This window comes from Patiria miniata, unplaced genomic scaffold (genome assembly GCF_015706575.1).
Source record: "Patiria miniata isolate m_02_andy unplaced genomic scaffold, ASM1570657v1 HiC_scaffold_10, whole genome shotgun sequence".
Classification (NCBI taxonomy): domain Eukaryota; kingdom Metazoa; phylum Echinodermata; class Asteroidea; order Valvatida; family Asterinidae; genus Patiria; species Patiria miniata.
Window position 1 is genome coordinate 16,970,645 of NW_024037048.1, and position 20,509 is coordinate 16,991,153.

The 20,509-nt window shown below is 39.1% G+C and overlaps 1 long non-coding RNA gene across 1 annotated transcript; it reads left to right on the forward strand.

Annotated features, from left to right (window-relative positions):
* The first annotated feature begins 17,574 nt into the window (after positions 1-17,574).
* On the forward strand, positions 17,575-18,479 carry LOC119733996. Its single transcript, XR_005272001.1, has 2 exons — positions 17,575-17,634; positions 18,310-18,479. It is a non-coding gene; the product is annotated as an uncharacterized LOC119733996 (long non-coding RNA).
* Positions 18,480-20,509: the final 2,030 nt, after the last annotated feature.

Genomic DNA, 20,509 nt, shown 5'->3' on the forward strand with positions numbered 1-20,509 from the left:
GATGAGACGTATTGTCATTGTAATGCCCCCCCCCCCCCCCCCGAGAAAAAAAAAAATTCAAAGATGGCGGTATCAGCGAAAAGGCTTATAGAGTTGTCTAAGGGGCGTGGTTAACTCGCAAGCGGCGGTAGGTCAATGGGTGGCGCTTTTCATGGCGGCACAATTGCTGACGTTTACACGAAATACAAAAATTCTTTAAAAGCCGCTGGCGAAACAAGAAACTTTTTAAACAAAACTAAGGACCGCTTGTGTAAAAACTAAAAGGTCACTTGTGTAAAAAGGGCACTCTTTACAAAATAATCGGGGGGGGGGGGGGGGGGGAAGGGTGTTAACCGCTGATGCAAAAAATGGGGGCGGGGTGAGCAATCGATCTAACAGTGCTTGTGACCCAGTCTGACTGAGCTACTGTGGTCACCTGATCAAAAGTGGTGATCTGATAGGTCGATCAGTGTGCACTGTTGATTGACGTGCAGGAAGGGTCCATTAAAACCTTTTCTTTGATTTCTTGCAGGAGTCTACCTATTCCCAGGAAGCGTAATTGTTCAGCTTACATGTACATGTGCTGGCTGGAGACATTATCCAAGGATATGCTGTCAGCAGGGATGCCAAATATGGCATCCAAATAAAAGTCAATACAAAGAAATTCACTTGAAATGATAAAGTGACAAAGGACAATTCCAACCAGTTGAAAGACCCTCCTCACTTGAATGGAATTTGTGCTTAGTTTTGATTGATTTCGTTGAGATTGTTTCTTTACCATCTAACGGGCTCACACTTTCACTGATGTTTTCAAAGTGAGTTTTTTGAATGCAATCAAGTAATACTGATTAAGAACAATACCAGTCTTCAAATAATTTGGAGTCCGTTAATCAAGAAACACTTGTCGCACTTTTACGGGCTTTAAAAACAACAGCCAACTCCACTTTTTTTCATTACTGTGGGCACGTTTCTGTTTCAACTGAAAGTAATTAAAATCATTGTTTTTTTCATAACGAAGCCAAGCGAAAAAAGAGAGTATTTATCAACAATGGTGGTGCTTTTGATAATCCTCAGAATGAGGTTTTATGCTTACTGTTTTCATAGCAAGTCAATTGTTACTTTTACATAATTCTCACATATTATAACGTTTAAAATAATGCAATCATTTCATAAAAACCAGTGTGTTCTAATTGCTGTGAATAGCATTAGAATATTTCAAACAATTGTTAATCCAAATGCCAAGCTTAAAGTCTATAAGAAAATCAGATTTAATCACTCGAGCCTTTTTTGTGACATGAAATAAAAATTGATACATGCATGGGATTGATTTAATTGACATCATCTGTGCTGGGCATACAGGGAACATAAGGCGAAGAAAATAACATGTTACATTAAACGCCCTAAACTTATCCAGGTAGGTGGCAAAATATTTTGTTTGTTTGTCTGTATGTTTTTTAAACTTTGCTTGCTTTAGGATACAGTTATTGTGTTAAATTAATCTGTTTTAAATACCCAATACTACAAATAAGTTGCATTTATTTTTGGAAAAAAAACATGTTATTTTATATGTTGACTAAATGTGGCAATAAAAAAAAATGGCGGTCAGAAACATGGCCTAAAAAATCCAGGTTGGTCGAGATAACACCATAAACACAATTTTTTTTATAGTTGTTAACATTTCTGGATACATGGTGGCACTGCTTTATTGCAAAACTTTTGTTTCTAAAAAAATGATGACCCAGCTTGCTTTAAAAAAATATTCCATCAAAATACTATTTGATAGGCCTACAATGGGTACAAAAAAATCGTTGTCAAAAAACTTAACGCATACTTTTCACTATATCTCAATACTCGTGCATAAAGCTAAATATTTTGTTTTGCAGAAAGTCAAAAAAAATTGGCAAATCCATTGTAGTATACAGATCGGCGCATGCGCAATGCAAAACCATTAATAATAATATTTTGTGACATTGTCATTGAACATTATTTCTTTTAATTCATTGGTTATTGTTTCGGCAAAATGGAAAGCGATTAAACAAATCAGCAACACAATGCTCGTGTATCTTTATGTGTTGGATTGTGTTTATTCGGGGTAAAGGAGGAAGCCACTGAATGAGGTCCAGTGACTGGAATCACTAAACGCCCTACCGTACATTGTGAGATACATCGTATCTCCACGCTGCAGAACCACCACCGCGCTCCCAGACACCTGCTCACGGTGACTTGAATCAGTGCTACGGCCAGAGACAACCACGTCGCCGTTCTTCCGGAGATGAACCCACAGGTCGCTGCTGGAAGAATATTTGCACACAGAAAACATGAACACGTAGGTGCCCGGCACACCACACGTGAACGTGCCGGTCTCGAGATCGAAGCTGGTACCCGGCAGAAGCGTCTCGGTCGCCTGGAAGGGCAAACGGGTGTCGTAACTCGTAGAGGTATCCGAGCTGCTCGTCCTCACCACGGTGAATGCTACCCGCTGGTTGGAGTCGTCTGGTGCCTCCCCTGGCTCACCCTTTTGACCTTTGACACCAGTTTCCCCCGTTGGCCCTACAACACCTGGGACTCCTCTTGGACCAATTTTTCCGGGCTGGCCTATGCCTTCGTCCCCTTGAGGCCCAGCTGCTCCACGCTCACCCATAGGTCCACTCTGTCCAATATCACCCTTTTGACCTGGCTCGCCCTTTGACCCAGGCTGACCTAGGGACCCAGGCAGACCTGGTATGCCGGGAATTGCAGCCGGCCCCTGGCAGCACATCGGACACGCCTGAGACGCAGGACCATCACCGTCCGAGGCAACCGGCCCAGTAACGGAAGCTCGGAGGTTGACGGAGTTACCCAGAAGGAGGGCGATTGAAAGAACGGTTGCCACGCAGATATTCATTCTGTACGTAAACAAAGCATGAAACTAAACCAAATCAGGTGAGAATTTTTTTCAATGAAATAGTTTTTAAAAATGGAAGAGTAGTAAAAAATATTGAGGTTTGATAAACAGGAGAACTAGTCTAAAATTCATGACAATCCGCCGTCAGATTTGAAGGGAAGAAACCCCAAAAACATGAGATTGGAGGAATCATTGTTCGAAGAATGTTTTCTTTGTTATATAACAGTGGCGTATGAGGGGTCAAGGGGCTAACATTTATGAAAAGCCTAGTTTATAAAACCGGTTGTCATGGCAACCCATCGAATCGATTTTGTTTTTATTTCGCCTGCCAATAAAATTTAAGAAAGGTCACCAAAATGCATTCCGATAGGGCGAAGCGTTCCGGAGCTGTAGTATTTTTTTTGGAGGGGGGGGGGGGGGGGGGAGGCGGAGCACATCTTGCCCCTTCCCAGGTCCTGATAGAATCATTAATTAAACCTCACCACACCCACCTCGATGGTTCGTTCTTGAAGATCAGGTCCAAGAAGAGATCACAAGGAATTCAGTGTAGGCTGAAAAAAACATACAAACGAAGACTGGTTAAGTTTACACTTTAGTCAGGAATACTATTTTATTATCAATTAAGATAAATGAGTGAGATTTTTTTTCTCATTTGGATACATTGCCACCCCAAAACAGGAAAAATTTCTCACCAAGTTATTACGGTCAAGTAATTAAAATAATAGGTTTTCCTGGCCGAATTCGTCAAGAAAAACTAACCTGTTTTAATGTCGCATTGTTCAACTTCTCTCGAATTGACTGATTCTTGAAATTAGCGTTCAATTTGTTTAAACGTTATTATTGAAACGTTTCCAATCATTTTAAAGGCATGTATCTACTTTTGAGACAATATAGGAACTCGGTCAAAAGTTTGTTGGCATTCTAAGCTTTTGTTGCATTTGGCCAGGCAAAATTACTTTTAACTCCAGTTCTCTTTGTAGTTTAAAGCAGCAATGAAATCTTTCATTCAATATGAAATATTATAGGGTTTCCCGCCCAATTTCACACTTTACTATAATTTAATAATAAAACATTTGCATTCAAAAGTAAGACAGTTCAATGATATTTGGAAGTTGCATGAGCAAGGTATTGTATTATAGTGATACAACAGAGTATAAAATGACATGGCTTTTGAAAAGTTTGGATTAAGGAATCTACAGCTATTTCAAAGATTGGAATGCCTGGGAAGGGAATATGAAAAAAGCAGAACAGAACTGTTTCAATGTAAAGTGTCAAAGTGATAGAAGGAAACACATTTAGAACACTCGCCGATAAAATACTATGTCAAAATACAGGTTTTTATGTAAGGACAATTAAGTGACCAGTTTGTTAATTGTTGCAAAAATTAAAAATCATATTTTTTGGGGGGGCCATTGGCGATTTATTCCATTGCACATTCGTTGAAAATGAAAACTTCCTCTTACAGATTCGCCTGTTCTCAGTGCAAAATCGAAAACCAACAAAAGAAATGGATTTTCTTTGCACGAAAAAGTTGCCTACACTCTTTGCTGGGTGTAAATATTCAAATAAAATCGAATGCGTTAACTGCCACTTTTTGAAATGTAATGAACAGTCTGTCTGATTGCAAAAACAACTTGCAAAATTGGACGGGAAAATCTATGCTATGATGATTCCCTAACGTGATAAACAATCACAAACAAACGAATTACAATGTGATCAACGATCACGAAAGAATGAAGACGATGGTTGCGAACACAATTTTGATTTTAAAAAATGCGAACACGATGAACAAGGATACAAAAAGAAGATAAATGCCAAAGAATCTGATTACACAATAACTAAACATTTGTTTCCATCTTAGTTCCTTTTTTTGACAAAGTAATATTTCCATAAAAATGTGAAAGGAAATTCGAGCGTGTGTCTGCCATTAGTTTGGGGCACCCTGGCGAATTTGACGAGGAATTTGCAAAGACTGCAGGCCAAAATGTTAGGCACAGTTCTACGGTGCATGTTAGGGGAGGGAATTCCTCACTACTGCAGGGTGAGTAAAAATAAAATCGAAACCCAAATGTCGGGACTATTGTTTTATTGAAGTTCTGCATGTAGTACTTTGAAAATCAAGGATATAAAAGCCCAATTTATAAGCTTTCTTTTTAGCACAAGAATCATTCAACTCACTCATGTACTTTTCAAGTTACGCAATTTTAAACACAACCGGATCACAAAAAGGTGTGCGTTCTTTCAGCAAAACGAAAACAATTCACGCATATGTGATTTGTTTTCGTTTTGCTGAAAGAACACTTACTTTCTCGTGATCCGTTGACAGAACTTTAAAACGGTGGTTGTGTTTAAAATTCCTTAACCTCATGTACTAAACGTACATGAGTGATTTGAATGATTATTGTACCAAACAAAAGCCTATGAATTGGTTTTTCATATCCTAGATTTTGAAAGGGCTACATGCAGAACTTCACTATTATGGTCCCGACATTAGGGTTCGCTTTTTTGACTCACCCTGTATAGGCCCTATCACTCGAGCAATGTTTTCTGCTATAAATTTTGACCAAAAGGTGTATAAAATATGTAGAAAAAATACAGTCTCCCACCGAATCACTGCTCTGTTCTGATGATTGAGTGAGGAAAATGTCAAATAACAGACACTCACCTCGATGTAACGTTCTTGAATTCTATCACGAAGGGAATCCTCAACACTCAGCAGATTGCGAGCTGGAAATAATACCAAAGAAAATGAGTCATTGAAAATCCGCTGGGAGATATCTTGGGGGCTGTTGGGGGAGACATAGCTGAATTTCACAAGTAAAACACCCCCAGATCAAAATCTCTGTCGGGCGAAATGTGATCTGGATTGATAATATATTTTTAAGCGGAATGCGTCCTGCATGCAACAGTCCCGAACAGACCCACGCACGAGCAACAATATTCAAGTCTTCTTTGTAGGATTTAATATTTTCAAATCAAACGTAATAACTACCAAAACAAATGCCCAGATTTTCTGAGAGAAATCTGTATGCAAAAAGAATTTAAGGACACGTAGGATCATTTGCAATTGCCCGGAAAAGTACATTTAATGGCAGAAACCTTGCAATGCTGAGAGTGAAGATAAGACTGGTATCAAATACCCGGTGAAAGTATTTCGCCTGATATGTCGGTTGAAAACTTTGCAGGTGTTTTTAAAATTAAAAAAAAATAGTTAAGGTGTTATAAAGCACGGAATCAAGATACGAGATCCAACAAAATAGTGCATACGTTTTCTCTGCTTTTTCTTAATGATAGTATCCACTGAGCTGAAACTTCAACAGTTTAGTTGCGACCTTCTTAAGTTTTTAAAGCCATTTTGTTGCTTCTCACGAAAAAAAATTTCAAAAGCAAATAATCCTATGTTTTCTATTTTGAATTGTTTGCATTTGAAATTGTAGGCATCACAATGAACATACATTTTCTGCATTATCAAGGACAATCAATCTCATACCAAGGCAGTAGTGGCGGAAATCAGGTGGACACCGCAGTCAAGGTACGGTCGTTACACAAATAATTATGTTCCGGATTGGAAATCAGCGCACCGGTTTGACTACTAGCATCATCCCCCATTTGTTTGTTAACCGAATAATGTCCCATATTTTTTTTATTATTATTTCTGTACCAACTGACCAAACACTTTCAAAGTATTCAGCAAATACTACTATCGCCATATTTCAAGAAAATATTCAACGAAATCTAAGTGGCATGCTGAGTGGAACCCTGCATGCAAACAGAGCTTGTTCTTCATATTTCAAGACGAACAGCGGACAAGGCGGATCCGGGGGGGGGGGGGGGAAGGGGCCATGCCCCCCCCCCAAAAAAAAACCATTTTGTTTTTAAGTGACGTCGCAATAAAGGCACGCACTGGGTACACTACCATCTTTTCGAAACAAAAAATGGTTAAAGTGGTCAGAAATTTCCTCAGATCGCCGCAGAGCATTTAGAATTACAAAGAATTCGGGGCCCATGATTAAGCGGGCCCTGAACCCCACGCCGTAATTTTTTTGACCCACTTTCCGGGGACCAATTTTTTTGGGGGGCTACCCCCCAAAAATTGTGTTCTGGATCCGCCCTTGACAGGGAACAGAAGGGACGAATAATGTGCACAGACATCAACGCTGCTACAAATGAATCCAACTAGATAAAGCAATTTGAACTTGAATAAAACGGTGTGCATCATCACGATCCGGTCCGTTTGTATTTGCGCCCTCTATATATTCCACGTTCATCCTGAAATGCTTGAATGTTTGATGATCAAACCGGAATGGCGCACTGTGAACTCTAGCGAAATGACGCAGTTTAACAACAAAGTTCAAAGGGTACTGAGTATTAATGATAGCACAAAATAAGACAGGCATGTTTGATTTGTCCGGATTTCCTGATAAACGTTCTTCGTGACCAACTTCTCCATAACTCTTCATCCTGAATTAGTTTGAGTGATTGCCGGAATAGAATGTGAGTACATCGAATCAGGATTTCATGTTTAAAAATTAAAATGATAAATTAAACAGGGGAAAAACGAGGCAGAAAATAAGGGGGTGGTTGATCATACCTATATACTGTTTAGGTTAAAGAGTCGAACTTTCGCAAGATTGTTTTCTTTAAACCAAAATGTTAACTTAATTTTTTACCTGAACTATTACAAGTGCGTGAATTATTTTGAATAAGTGCGAATCCCGATCAATTTCAACTATTCTGAATCACAGCAGGGAACTTGATGTAATGAGCTCTTTAAAAAAATGCTCCCAAAATTTGATTCAAAACCAGTCGAGTCTGAACAGCTTTGTTTTTGACACTGAATTATTTCGTGTATGTATAGTGTTATATCAGACAAGATATATCGTCTTACAAAACTGAAGACGTTTTCGAAATAGTGTGCCGGTGGGCAGACTATTAACGTGTGTTAGCAACGAAATTCAGTGACAAGAACCAAAAATTAATCCCTTTAATTAATCTGTTTCGGTCAAATGTATAGTATCAACTAAGCTAAAAGTTCAAAAGTTAGTTGTGCTTCATCATACTTAAAATTGTGAGCAATTGATCATAGTGTTCCTCTAACTGGTTCAAGGTTGCTTGAACTTGTAGTTATAGAAATCACAATGAGCATACAGTTTCTGCATTTGTGGGGGAAATCGATCTCATACCAAGGAAGTGGAGGCGCAAACATTACAGCTGGACTACCGCAGTCAAATTACAGTCGTTACATAAAGATTTATTTTCCGGATAGGAAATCAGCGCACCGGTTTGGCTCTGGTAAGCCACCATCTGTTTGTCAACTGAAACTTGTCTCACATAATATTTCAGATTTGTAAAAATCTGTACCAATCACCAAAAACTTGCGAAAAATAAGCCAAAAATCGATATGGCTGTTTGTCCAAATATCCAACAGAATCTCAGCGGCATGCTGAGTGGAACCCTACATGCAAATACATGAATGAATTCATCGAGAGCTTTTGCTTCATTCTCTTCAGGCGAACAGAAAGCCTGAGTAATTTGTACAAACATCAACTCTATAGATGATTTCTACAAATTAACCCAGTTAAATAAAGCAATTTGAACTTGTATAAAACGTTGTGCTGTGTGCATCATCACGATCCGGTCCGTTTGTATTTGCGCCCTCTATATTCATGACACGTTCATCCTGCGATGATTGAATGAAACTTGATGATCAAAGCGCACTGTGAACTCTAGCGAAATGGCAAAGTTGAAAGGGTACTGCTTGAGCAATAACACACAATAAGACAGGAATGTTTTTGATGTCCGGATTTCCCGATAAACGTTCTTCCGTGACCAACTTCCACATAACTGTTGATCCTGAATTAGTTTCAGTGATTGCCGGGAAACAATGTGAGTACATTGCACCAGAGTTTCCGTGTTTTAAAATTAAATTGATAAAATTAAAATGGCAAAATGAGGAAGAAAATAAAGGGGTGGTTGATCATACTGATTTTATGGGTGAGGTTATTTATAAAGGATGGAGCTTTCGCAATATGTCTTCTTTAAACCAAAGAAAGACACTTTTTTAAAGTATTAAAAGTGCGTGAATTTGTTTAAGCATTAATCACAATCAGTTGAAACTAACCTGAAATCAGCAAGGAACTTGATGTTTAAACTCTTCTAAAAACCGCAATCAGATATGACTAGAAAAAGTCCTACTGATAGCCTTTGCTTTGACAGTACAACTTTCCGTGAATGTACAGTGTGCTATCCATAAAGTGACAAGATTTCAACTTTTTCAAAAACTAAACCAGTCAGTATGTGAACAATAATTTAGTTTGAAGCGTGCGAAATGAAAGTAGAGGCGGAAATAATGTCAGACAGGTATTCCTCATGCCGAGCAACAAAACCCTGATATATTTGGGTGATCGGCTACTACCCGATCATTGTTTGGAAATGTTAAGAAATATATTTCTTTCTTTCTTTCTTTCTTGGTTTTTTTCTGACAATAACTATCTGCGACTTTTCTTCTGAACAGTGCAGTACATGGTATAAACTTCAAACCTTTAACAAACATCAACATTGACTCCGAGGTGTACCTTTTTATACTCTGACGTCATAATGACGTCATCGGGTACCCTCATTACAAGCGATTTCACTGCAAAAATCTCATAAACAAAATGAACAATCATGTTCACACTTTGAAATCTGATTGACTATACCTTGATAAACATTTTTGATATTCGAAGGTAAAGTCGTCTGACCTTTCCTTCCGGGGTTACTGGTAGGTCAAATTTAGGTGAATTTAAAATGCAAAAAGAAGTTGCAGAAAGACGAAACCTGATATGAACATGAACCTTAGTGTGAAGATGTGGATATTTTAGTGACGTCGTCATGACGTCATCATACATCAAATTACAAGCATTTCAGGTCAAAATTTGACAAAATATTTTGACAGGCGCGGATCCAGAGGGTGGGGAGGGGGCCGACCCCCCCCCCCCCCCCCAGCCCCCGCTGTGAAACATGCACACAAAATATTACCCGTTCGCCTGTCACAACAATTTGTTAATTTTTTTAGGAGCCTGACCCTCCCCCTGCAAAAATTCCAGGATCCGCCCCTGTTTGAGCAATATCTTTTGTCCTAATAAACCTGAGTGTTCAGTGTTTTGTGAAGTGGCAGATTGTGCCTTGGGCGATTGGCTACAGGACTACAGGGTCATCATCTTTGGGTGGAATTTTTGTTCCAAAAAGGTCATCGGATTATACCGCAAACATTGAACAGACAATGAAAGATTATGAAATAAGCTGTAATTTGATGGGTGTCTCAAACACCTTAGAGAGTTGTGAGTATTTGTCCTGATCTTTACAAGTGGGGGTATTTATCACTGAGGTCCATGGCAGTTTATTTGCTGGTCTGCCGTAGATATTCTTTGAATTACCATAAACGTCTTTGCGACAATTCAGCATTGTGACGTCATCGAACGAAGTTAGTTATAATAGGGAGAATTTGAAACTGAATCGCATGTTGATTCAAAGACCACAAACAAAAAGGCTACGGTTCAAAAAGGTGTGTTCCAGGCGCAAGTCTATAAGATTTTTTTAGAAGGGATTATTGAATGAAAATTATCATGGTTAGGAGGATATTTTTCTGAAGGGATAATTGAGAAGACTAACCATCATGGCGAGGAGGATTTTTAGAGGGGATTATTAAAATAAAAACAATCATTGCTTGGAGGATATTTTTGTAGAAGAGATTATTGAACACACAATCGATCTCGGCTTGGAAGATATTGTTTTGAGAAGGGATAATTTAGGAGACTTATCATCACGGCTAGGAGGATATTTTTTAGAAGAGATTATTGAAATAAAAACCATCATGGTTAGAGGATTTTTTTTCTAGACGAGATTATTGTACAGACAAACCATCAAGGCTTGGAAGTTATTTTTTTTAGATTTGATCATTGAGGAGACTAACCCTCATGGCTACGAGGATATTTTTTAAAGGGATAATTGAGGAGACTAATCGTCTTGACTTGGAGGATATTTTTAGAAGAGATTTTTGAACACACTATCGATCACGGCTTGGAAGATATTTTTTGAGAAGGGATAATTGAGGAGACTACTCATCATGGCTAGGAGCATATCCTTATTTAGAAGGGCTTATTGAAATAAAAACCATCACGGCTAGGAGGATATTTTTCAGACGAGATTATTGAACAGACAAACCATCACGGCTTGGAAATTAATTTTTAGATGTGATAATTGAGGAGACTAACCATAATTGCTTGGAGGATAATTTCTAGAAGGGATAATTGCGGAGACTCACACTCATGACAAGGAGGTATCTTTTTAGAAGGGATTATTGAACATTATTATTATTGATTATATGAACAGACAAACCATCATGGCTTGGATGTTATCTTTTAGATGTGATAATTGAAGACACTAATCATCATGACTTAGAGGATATTTTTTAAGGGGATAATTGAGAAGACTAACCATCATGGCTAGGAGGATATTTTTAGAAGGGTTAAATGAGGAGACTTATCATCACGGCTAGGAGGATTTTTTAGAAGGGATTATTGAATGAAAACCAACATGGCCAGGAGGATATTTTTTAAAGGGATAATTAAGGAGACTAACCATCATGGCCAGGAGGATATTGTTTTAGAAGGGATAATTGAGGAGACAAACCATCATGGCTAGGAGGATTTTTTTAGAGGGGATTATTAAAATAAAAACCATCATGGCTTGGAAGATATGTTTTAGAAGAGATAATTGAGGAAACTAATCATCTGGACTTGGAGGTTATTTTTTAGATGTGATCATTGAGGAGATTAACCATCATTGCTAGGAGGATATTTTTTTTTTGAAAAGGGATAATTGAGGAGGCTAATCACCACGGCTAGGAGGTTTTTTTTACAGGGATAATTGAGGTGACTTATCACGGTTAAGAGGATATTTTTAGAAGGGATTACTGAAATGAAAACCATCATGGCTAGAAGGATATTTTTTAGAAGGGATAATTGAGGAGACTATCATCCTGGCAAGGAGGATATGTTTTAGATGTGATCATTATTAAGGAGACTAGCCATCATGGATAGGAGGATCTTTTCTAAAGGGATAATTATTGTGGAGACTAATCATCACTGCAAGGAGGATTTTTTTTTGGAAGAGATTATTGAAATGAAAACCATCATGGCTTGGATAATATATTTTAGAAGGGATAATTGAGGAGACTAATCACCACGGCTAGGAGGATATTTTAGAAGGGAAAATTGAGGCTAAACATCATGGCTAGGAGGATTTTTTGGAAGGGATTATTGAAATAAAAACCATTATGGCTTGGAGGATATTGTTTTAGAAGGGATAATTTAGGAGACTAACCATCATGGCTTGGAGGATATTTGTTAAGAAGGGATAATTGAGGAAACTAACTATTATGAATGGGAGGATTTTTTTAGAGAAGAAATTATTGAACGCACAAACCATCACGGCTTGGAAGCTGTATTTTTTTTCGAATGGATAATAATTTAGGAGAGTAATCATCATGGCTTAGAGGATACTTTTTTAGACGAGATTATTGAACAGACAAAGCATCACGGCTTGGAAGATAATTTCTAGATGAGATCATTGAGAAGACTGACACTCATGGCTAGGGGGATATTTTTAAAAAAGGGATAATTGAGGAGACTATGGCTTGGAATATATTTTTTTAGAAGGGATAATTGAGAAGCCTAACCATCATGGCCAGGATGATATTTTTCGTAGAGGTAATTGAATGACGCTTTCTGGTTTCTCATTTTGACCAAAAAGATTAAATGCATAGAAAAAAAGGAACAGTCTCCTACCAAATCACTGCTCTTTTCTGATGGTTGAATGAAGAAAATGTCAAATAGCAGACACTCACCTTAGCACAGTTCTTGAATTCTCTCGCGGAAGCACTCCTCAACACTTGAGCGGATTGCTGGCTGAAAAAATACCAACAAAAATATGAGTCATTAAAAATCCACTAGGAGATAACTTGGAGTCTGTGGGGAGGCATAGCTGAATTCCACAAGTACAATACGGCTAAAAAAATGTCTGTACAGTGAAAATGTAATTTGGGTTGACTTTTTATCTCAAATGCGTTCTCCAAAAATCAAATCTATCCATGAATTCTACAAAATGCATCCAGGTATTGAACTTGTATAAAACTGTGTGCATCATCATGATCCAGTGCGTTTGTGTTTGCGCCCTCTAGTCTATTCTGACCAGTGACACTTTTATCCTGCAATGCTTAAAAGTAACTTGATGAAACCGGAATGGCGCACTGTGAACTATAGCAAAATGCCAGTTGAACAACAAAGTTCAAAGGCACTGAGAATATCCACAAATAATAACACAATGAGATGTCCGGATACCTGTATACGTTCTTCCGTGACCAACTTCCGCATAACTTTTCATTCTGATTGAGTTTGAGTGATATCCGGAAATAATGTGAGTACATTGCACTAGGATTTCATGTTTGAAAATTTAAACGATAAAGTTAATAGGAAAAAGGGAGGCAAAAAGTAAGAGTGTGCTTGATCGTGCCAAAATTATTGGCCAGGTTATAAAGAGTCCAGGTTTTGCGAGCCTTTTTTTTTTGAAACCGAAAATGTAAAACACCGATTTGTAGTTCCTCTGAAATATTATTTTGAATGATCAATACATCTTTACTGTTCTGAATCACAGCAGGGAACTTGATGTTTTATACTTGCGAAAAACTGCGGTCAGAAAACAGTCCAACCTAACAGTCGAACCTAAATAAAAAAAAGTCCATAAATGTGACTTCGTAGTGTATTATCCATATCGACAAGAATCCAAATGATTTTTGTTCAAGAAGTAAAGAAACCAGTAAGTATTTGGACAATTTGTTTTTGAGAGTGCACAATGGAAGTAGTAGCGGAAATATTGCCAGACAGGAATTCCTCATTTTTATTGCCTTGAAATTTGACCTCACAAAACCGTGGTCTGCATCCGCACCAACTGTTTACATTAAGAGCTGAAATAAAATAGCTCGATAATTTACAAAAGTATTTGAAATTAACTCTTTCAGACGGGCTTTGATTAGTGCATGTTATGCACAAACAAAGCCCGTCTGAACAAGTTAATTTCAAACACATTTGTAAATTATCGCGATACTTTATCAACTCCAAAGTGGTCGTTGGGAAAAGGCACAACTTCTGGATCGGAATTAGCGCGCTGGTTTTGCTGTTAGCAGACGTGTATTAGAGTCATAGTGAAATGAAAAAGAACAATTTGTTCATAAAAATCTTGGGTTTCTTTCAGTCCTCAAGCTACCACATTTTTACAAGCACACAAAGACGAGAAAATATCAAGCCAACCACCGCGCTCGCTGTTTGGAGAATCATTGAATCAGCAACATTCAACAAAATCTGAATCCCGCATTGATTCAAACACATTGTGCAAAAACAACAAATTTCTTCAGAAGAAAAATGATTGTTCGAAACACTCACCGAGCAAAATCTTGTTCTTGCAGTCAGTTCTCTCTCTGGTTGTCGTCCGAAGGTGACCTGTGGTTGATGTGAAGGGTGGACGGCCCCACATTTTCTTAAATAGTGCCATCGATTTCCAGAGCAGTGACTAAAAACTCGGACCTGGATTGTGATTGCATGGCTCCTGTGCGCCGTCAATCACACATCACCGACTCGCTTCATATTAATGATATGAAAGCAATGTTAATGTCGTTGAGGCTATATAGTCACCATAAAAACTAGTCACCGAGATTGAAATGGCCGCTTCTTATTGGTGGATATTGTATGGATGTCGGTGACACATCCAAATATGGAATTTATGATTGACACACACAATCTGTCAGTCACAGACCACTCACTTGTGGTCACCGACTTGTCGTCACCAACTTGTCACCGACAAACTGTGATTGGTGGATAGACAAGTGACGTATACACCGGCCGTGATTCATTCAATGTACAGTTGGCGCTTCAGTCTATTAAATTGTGTGGATATATTCGGGATTATGAGGAATTAAATCGTACTCAAGCCAGCGGAGAAACTTGGGTTTAACTTGGGGTAGGGCACCTGAGGTGCGTGGTTTTTTTTTCAAAGGCTGCACTAAATGCAAAATAAACGTATTATTACAGCTTACAGTGAATGTTTTAATTCAGGTTTTCAAAATGGGGCGGGGGAGGGCTGGGGCCGGCTTCCACAGGGGGTGGGGTAAATGCCCCGTGTCCCCGTAGTTATGCCCCTGAGGTAGGCTTTGCTCATTGATTGGGACTTTGAGGAAATAAAATACAGTTAAATAAACTTCCATGAACTTTACGCATCATATACGGCCCGTGTATAATCGTGGCCTTCTAAATGTGGAAAAGGTTTTTACACTTGAATATCTCCCAGTTCGAATAATCGTTTCCAGAAATGTTAGAATGTATGACCGGTGATGATGGACCTAAAAAGCAAACGCTCACTACCTAAAGTAATGACACAGTTCCAATAAAGCATGTTAAGTGATTTAAACGAGAAAGGCTTGTATGGAACGACCAGACTTCCTACATTTGCTAGTTTGTGGCCTCCGCATAAAGCGCACGATTCACCCTGAACTAGCCCTGGTGATATCCGGACAAATCACACCAGAGTTTGCCATTCTGTATTGCGAACCACCTCGATTTATAATAATCTCTGAAGCAATGACGTAGCGACGATGGGGGTGGGGTGGGATAGTTGAACGACCACATGGCCCCCTTCCCCCTCCCCTCCCCCATACCAGTGGGACCATACCATACACGTAAATGACAAAGCCACTTGTCTGATTAGGGGCCTTACATGGCCTTGTTCCGAAGCCGGGCACGAAGCCTATGTTTACAAAACGACCGAAAGTCATCGAGGTCATGAGACATACCGGCGTTTCTCAAACTCCGGCTTCGTTCCGTAAACCGGTTTCGGGCATGCGGCTTGGCAATAGAGCTGGATCCGGTATTGGAATGAAGCTAGGATTTGGAAAACCTCGCTTGTAGCTCACTCGACGTGTGTCAGGTCGCCGTTCAAAACGCCTCGCTGTTTCGTCCCTCGGTTAACTGCCGGCGCTTGTCAGGATGACCTTGTGGAAAGGCTACAGTTAGGCCTCTTGACCAGCAGAGGCAATCTCTTGTTCATATTTGCGGAGCCACCAACTTGGAAAGTTTGAAAAGCTGGGGTGGAGGGGGTTGGGCTTAGACGCTACCTGACTATTGAGGGCACTGTTCCAAAATGCATGTATACATACCCGCGTACTATAGCTATAGTGGTAGATAGTGGTAATGACTTGAAATAAAAGACATTCTTATTAAAAATAACACTCAAAATATTTTTGATTGTATTTCTAGAAGATAACATGCTTTATACTTGGTGCACATAATCATGGTCTCAAGACGTATCTGCGTCGTTTGGAATGCATTGCGCAACCAATGTGTCTATGTCGTTCAGAAAATTGCACAACGAACAATGTCCAGCTTTCGTTTCAGGTAGATTGCGAAATCAGAAATCGTTGCTTTTCGTTTGATAAAACTGCGCAAGAAAAGAAGGGGAAACAAAATAATTCCTTACCATATAAGGTTATATGTGGTTGATATTTAAAAAACAAAATGGGTCGATGAATGTTGATCGAAGCTTCTCCTACTTTCCAAGGAATGTTTGCATAATTGTTTTGGAGAATTTTTTTTTTTGTTGGCCAAATTGAATTAAAAATATGAGGCTAAGGCCAAAAAAAAAAAGTCTCCGGTTTCTGGTATGCGCGCGCGTCGCCGTAGCCATGCGCGTCGGCAAAATGAAAAAGTTTTTTTTTTGATGAAACATGATGTCTCAAACCGCCAAACTCACTGGTTTGACTTGAATCCTGCTGCTGCACAATTGTAATGTGTTTTTAGAATGGGTTATGGTCGAGAATAAGCTTTATGTGGCCTCTCTAGACTCCCATTTATTTGCACTAAGTTTACTCGGGCACCATTTGCAGTCATTAGCCGACATTTGAACCAAAAAAATCAGTTAAAAAAAAAAAAGCCGCGCCGCCGCACCACTTTTTGGGCAAGCTCCATACCAGAAACCGGAGACTTTTTTTTTGGCCTAACCCCTTGTATTTTTTTATTGAGGAAAAAACAAAAATTCTAAATTGCCTCAAAGTTGTTGGAAAACTTGCAAAGGGATCCCGGAATACATTCTAAGTTAATGCAACAGATATTTCTTCAGTTATCTTGTGGAAACCGAGTGTGTTTTTGCCTCGTGAAATTTGACTCAAAATTGCCCGTTATTTTTTGCGTTAAACACACCTACATTTTGTGGATGGAACTTTGTGTCCTGGACGAAAAGATAATCTTGATCAAAATCTGTAGCAAAATCGCTACATCAGCGGGAAAAAAAATTCAGTGTGTGTGGAAGCATTGAGCGTCTGGCCGTACAGAGCTTGCGATAGTACTGTACGGCCGGCCAGACGCAGTCGGGCTAGACTTTGACTTCAGTTTGCATGGACAGTCCCTAATTTTCGGGCTAGGTTCAACTAAGAAAACACGCCCAGCAAATAGCAACTCACTGTGGCTTTATTTATGTAATACAAGTGCCTTTCTGTCTGTATCCTATGGTTTTTAATAGAAATTGATGAGTGCATGCCATGAGCAGCCAGTGATGCAAGACACAGAGTCAAATGAATGCAGCATATGATGCAATTGATGGCAGTACAGATAGCAGGTTGATCTCCAATGGGCAGCAGACATGGAAAGAATGTTGCAACCTGACGCCACTTTAGCGGTACAAAGTCTATGGTGAGTCAAGAAAATTGAAGTATTTCTTAACATTAAAATTGGAAATGTTTCTCAGTCCCAGATTCATGTCTTATCATCATTTTTGCAATGACTGTCCTTCAATGAGATGATATATGAAGGAAACGGCAGCGTCAGGTTGCAAAATTCTTTCCGCAGGTTTATGCTTGTCCGAAAATTTGGGACTCTCATCAATACTGTGTTTTGCATGTTTCAGAGCACTCCATGCCAGGTCCCAGTAGTGTGGGTTTATTATAGGACTGCAGGGTATGTTGGCGACACAGATTTTATATTTCGGTTCCAAAAAGATAATCAAAGGAGTGGGTGCGTTCCGGGCTTTCAAGAAGCTTTTGAGGAAAACAAAAACTATACGTACGCTTTCTTGACTGGGAGTCAAGCGAAATAGCTCACACCTATTGTTGCAACTCTTATTAGCAACTTGAGCATCATGCTTGTTGAAGTTGTTGGGGCTGTTTATGAAGCTCGATGGAGGTAATTTTTACTATAACCCTGGAATATATGTTACTGTCCCTGCATGTGGAAAACTTAGTCTGGATAAAGCAAAGATGTCAGTGAGGTTTTTTTTTGTCAAAACGAAGATTCATATTGCAAGATTAAAAGTCAGTATTAATAATGTTTTCAGAATTAATTTTGTTTAATGATCTGTTTAATCATCAGGATTCATTTGACGACTGAGCCGCCATAGCAGCAGATCACTGACAGAACAGCAGCAGCGATACAAAGAGTCTCAGCTATCATACAGCAGAGAGGAAGACAAGCTGAGACAAAGAACAAAGACAGTGACACAGGATGAGTATCTACAGTTGTGTAACAAGATGCTATTAGTGCAAGTACAGGAACAGTAGTTGACTCAGCTGGGATCCATGGAGGACATGCTGTGAATGTTTCATCATGGCAACTCGGTCTCAGACAAGATTGTTCCAGGGGCTGATGCGTTACATTATGTTCGGCGAGGGTGCTGCCGAGCTGTGGGGGTTTGTACGCTCCGTGCAGCTGATGTGGCATCCAGACTGATTCCTGCAGAAATTTGATCAGCAGGTTGGTGGAGACAGACAGGATAAGATCATCGAGAGGGTCACCCAGCTATCACAGGTCCTGAACCTGTTAGGATACTGGATTGCAGATGCTGAACCAGTTAGGATACTGGATTGCAGATGATGAACCTGTTAGGATACTGGATTGCAAATGCTGAACCAGTTAGGATACTGGATTGCAGATGCTGAACCAGTTAGGATACTGGATTGCAGATGCTGAACCAGTTAGAATACTGGATTGCAGATGCTGAACCAATTAGGATACTGGATTGCAGATTCTGAACCAGTTAGGATACTGGATTGCAGATGCTGAACCTGTTAGGACACTGGATTGCAGATGCTGAACCAGTAATTAGGATACTGGATTGCAGATGCTGAACCAGTTAGGATACTGGATTGCAGATGCTGAACCAGTTAGGATACTGGATTGCAGATCCTGGACTGAATTGGACTGGTCCTGCCTTCAATAAACATCCATGCGGTTTAGATTGTTTTGCATGTTTAGTAACTCAGAGGAATGTGGTTTGGTTATTCACTCAAATATTGTGCTCCATGTAATTCCTTTTACCAAGTTTTCAGTTACTTGCTTATAGGCAATAAACAGTCATTGAATGATGCAAGGTTGGGTATGGGTGCATCGTACCCATCGATTGAACACAGCAGAGTCGTTTTCATGCCCTTTGTTGGTCCATGCGATCCTGGGTCAATGTTAGCTGTTATTTCAGTATATTTCAGTAATCCTATTTCCTTAGTAGGCGTCTACATACATGAAATTTAGATTTTTTTATAACCACAGTCTGTGCAATTACTGAGACTCCGACCCCCAAGAAAAGTTCTTAATTGCTGTATATTCAAACAATACAAAAAGTATGCACTTTTGCATGAGAACATCGAATTTGGCCCATATTTGGTTATGTAATAAATTATACTTAGATTGTCATTATATGTAGCCCTGTAATAAGTCAGTTCTTGTAGGGAAAACTGGTTCCCGATATCCCTGTCAGAAATGATAATGCAGGCAAACAGTCTCGTGTACTCAGTAGGGAAGGGGACCTGTTTGCATGAAAAAGCTACCAAATTAAATGCTACTTGTTCCGAGGGTTTTAAATGTCCCAAAACAGAACAAAAGAGTTGTTTTCTTCTGTTAAAATAACAAAAAGATGGAAAATTGGTAATTGAAAAACAAAATAATTTGTTGATTTTGGACAATGAGTCATCTTTAATGCCAAAACCCAGTTACTAGTCCTTATCATTGGTTCTTTTAAACTGTACGCATGCAGTACTGACATGCGTGAAATGTTTTGGTTAAAGGGAATGTACAACATTTGCCTTTGCTGCAATTTTCAAAAGTAAATGGATTTGGAGGATTATTATGTTATAGCAAATATTGTTCAACTGACTTGTTTCACGTTTTGGGCTTGTATATGTTGGCAAACCGAGAAAACCAATCATGTACTTGAAGTCTGGTTCCCTGAACCACTTAAGATGAAGCAGAGCAATTTGTAGACTTTTGGGAATTGTAAGGTCAGAGAATCAGTCTAGCAGGCTTGTACCCTTTCACCAGTGTGTAATCAATTTTAACGATAACGCGAAGTAACTAAATATGAAAAATTAGGAACTGTTTTTTAAAGCCACTTTTTTCCCAATGCTGGTTGGCTAACCAGTGTTGGAAAAATAAAAATTTTCTTGAAAATGTCAGCACACCAGGAGCCATGATTTTACAGGATGCTAAGCTTTTGACTGTCATTCCCTAACAATCCAGTGAAGTACTTTGTGAAAATTTGACCATGTCGTTTTTTTTATGCTTGCAAATGTTATATCTA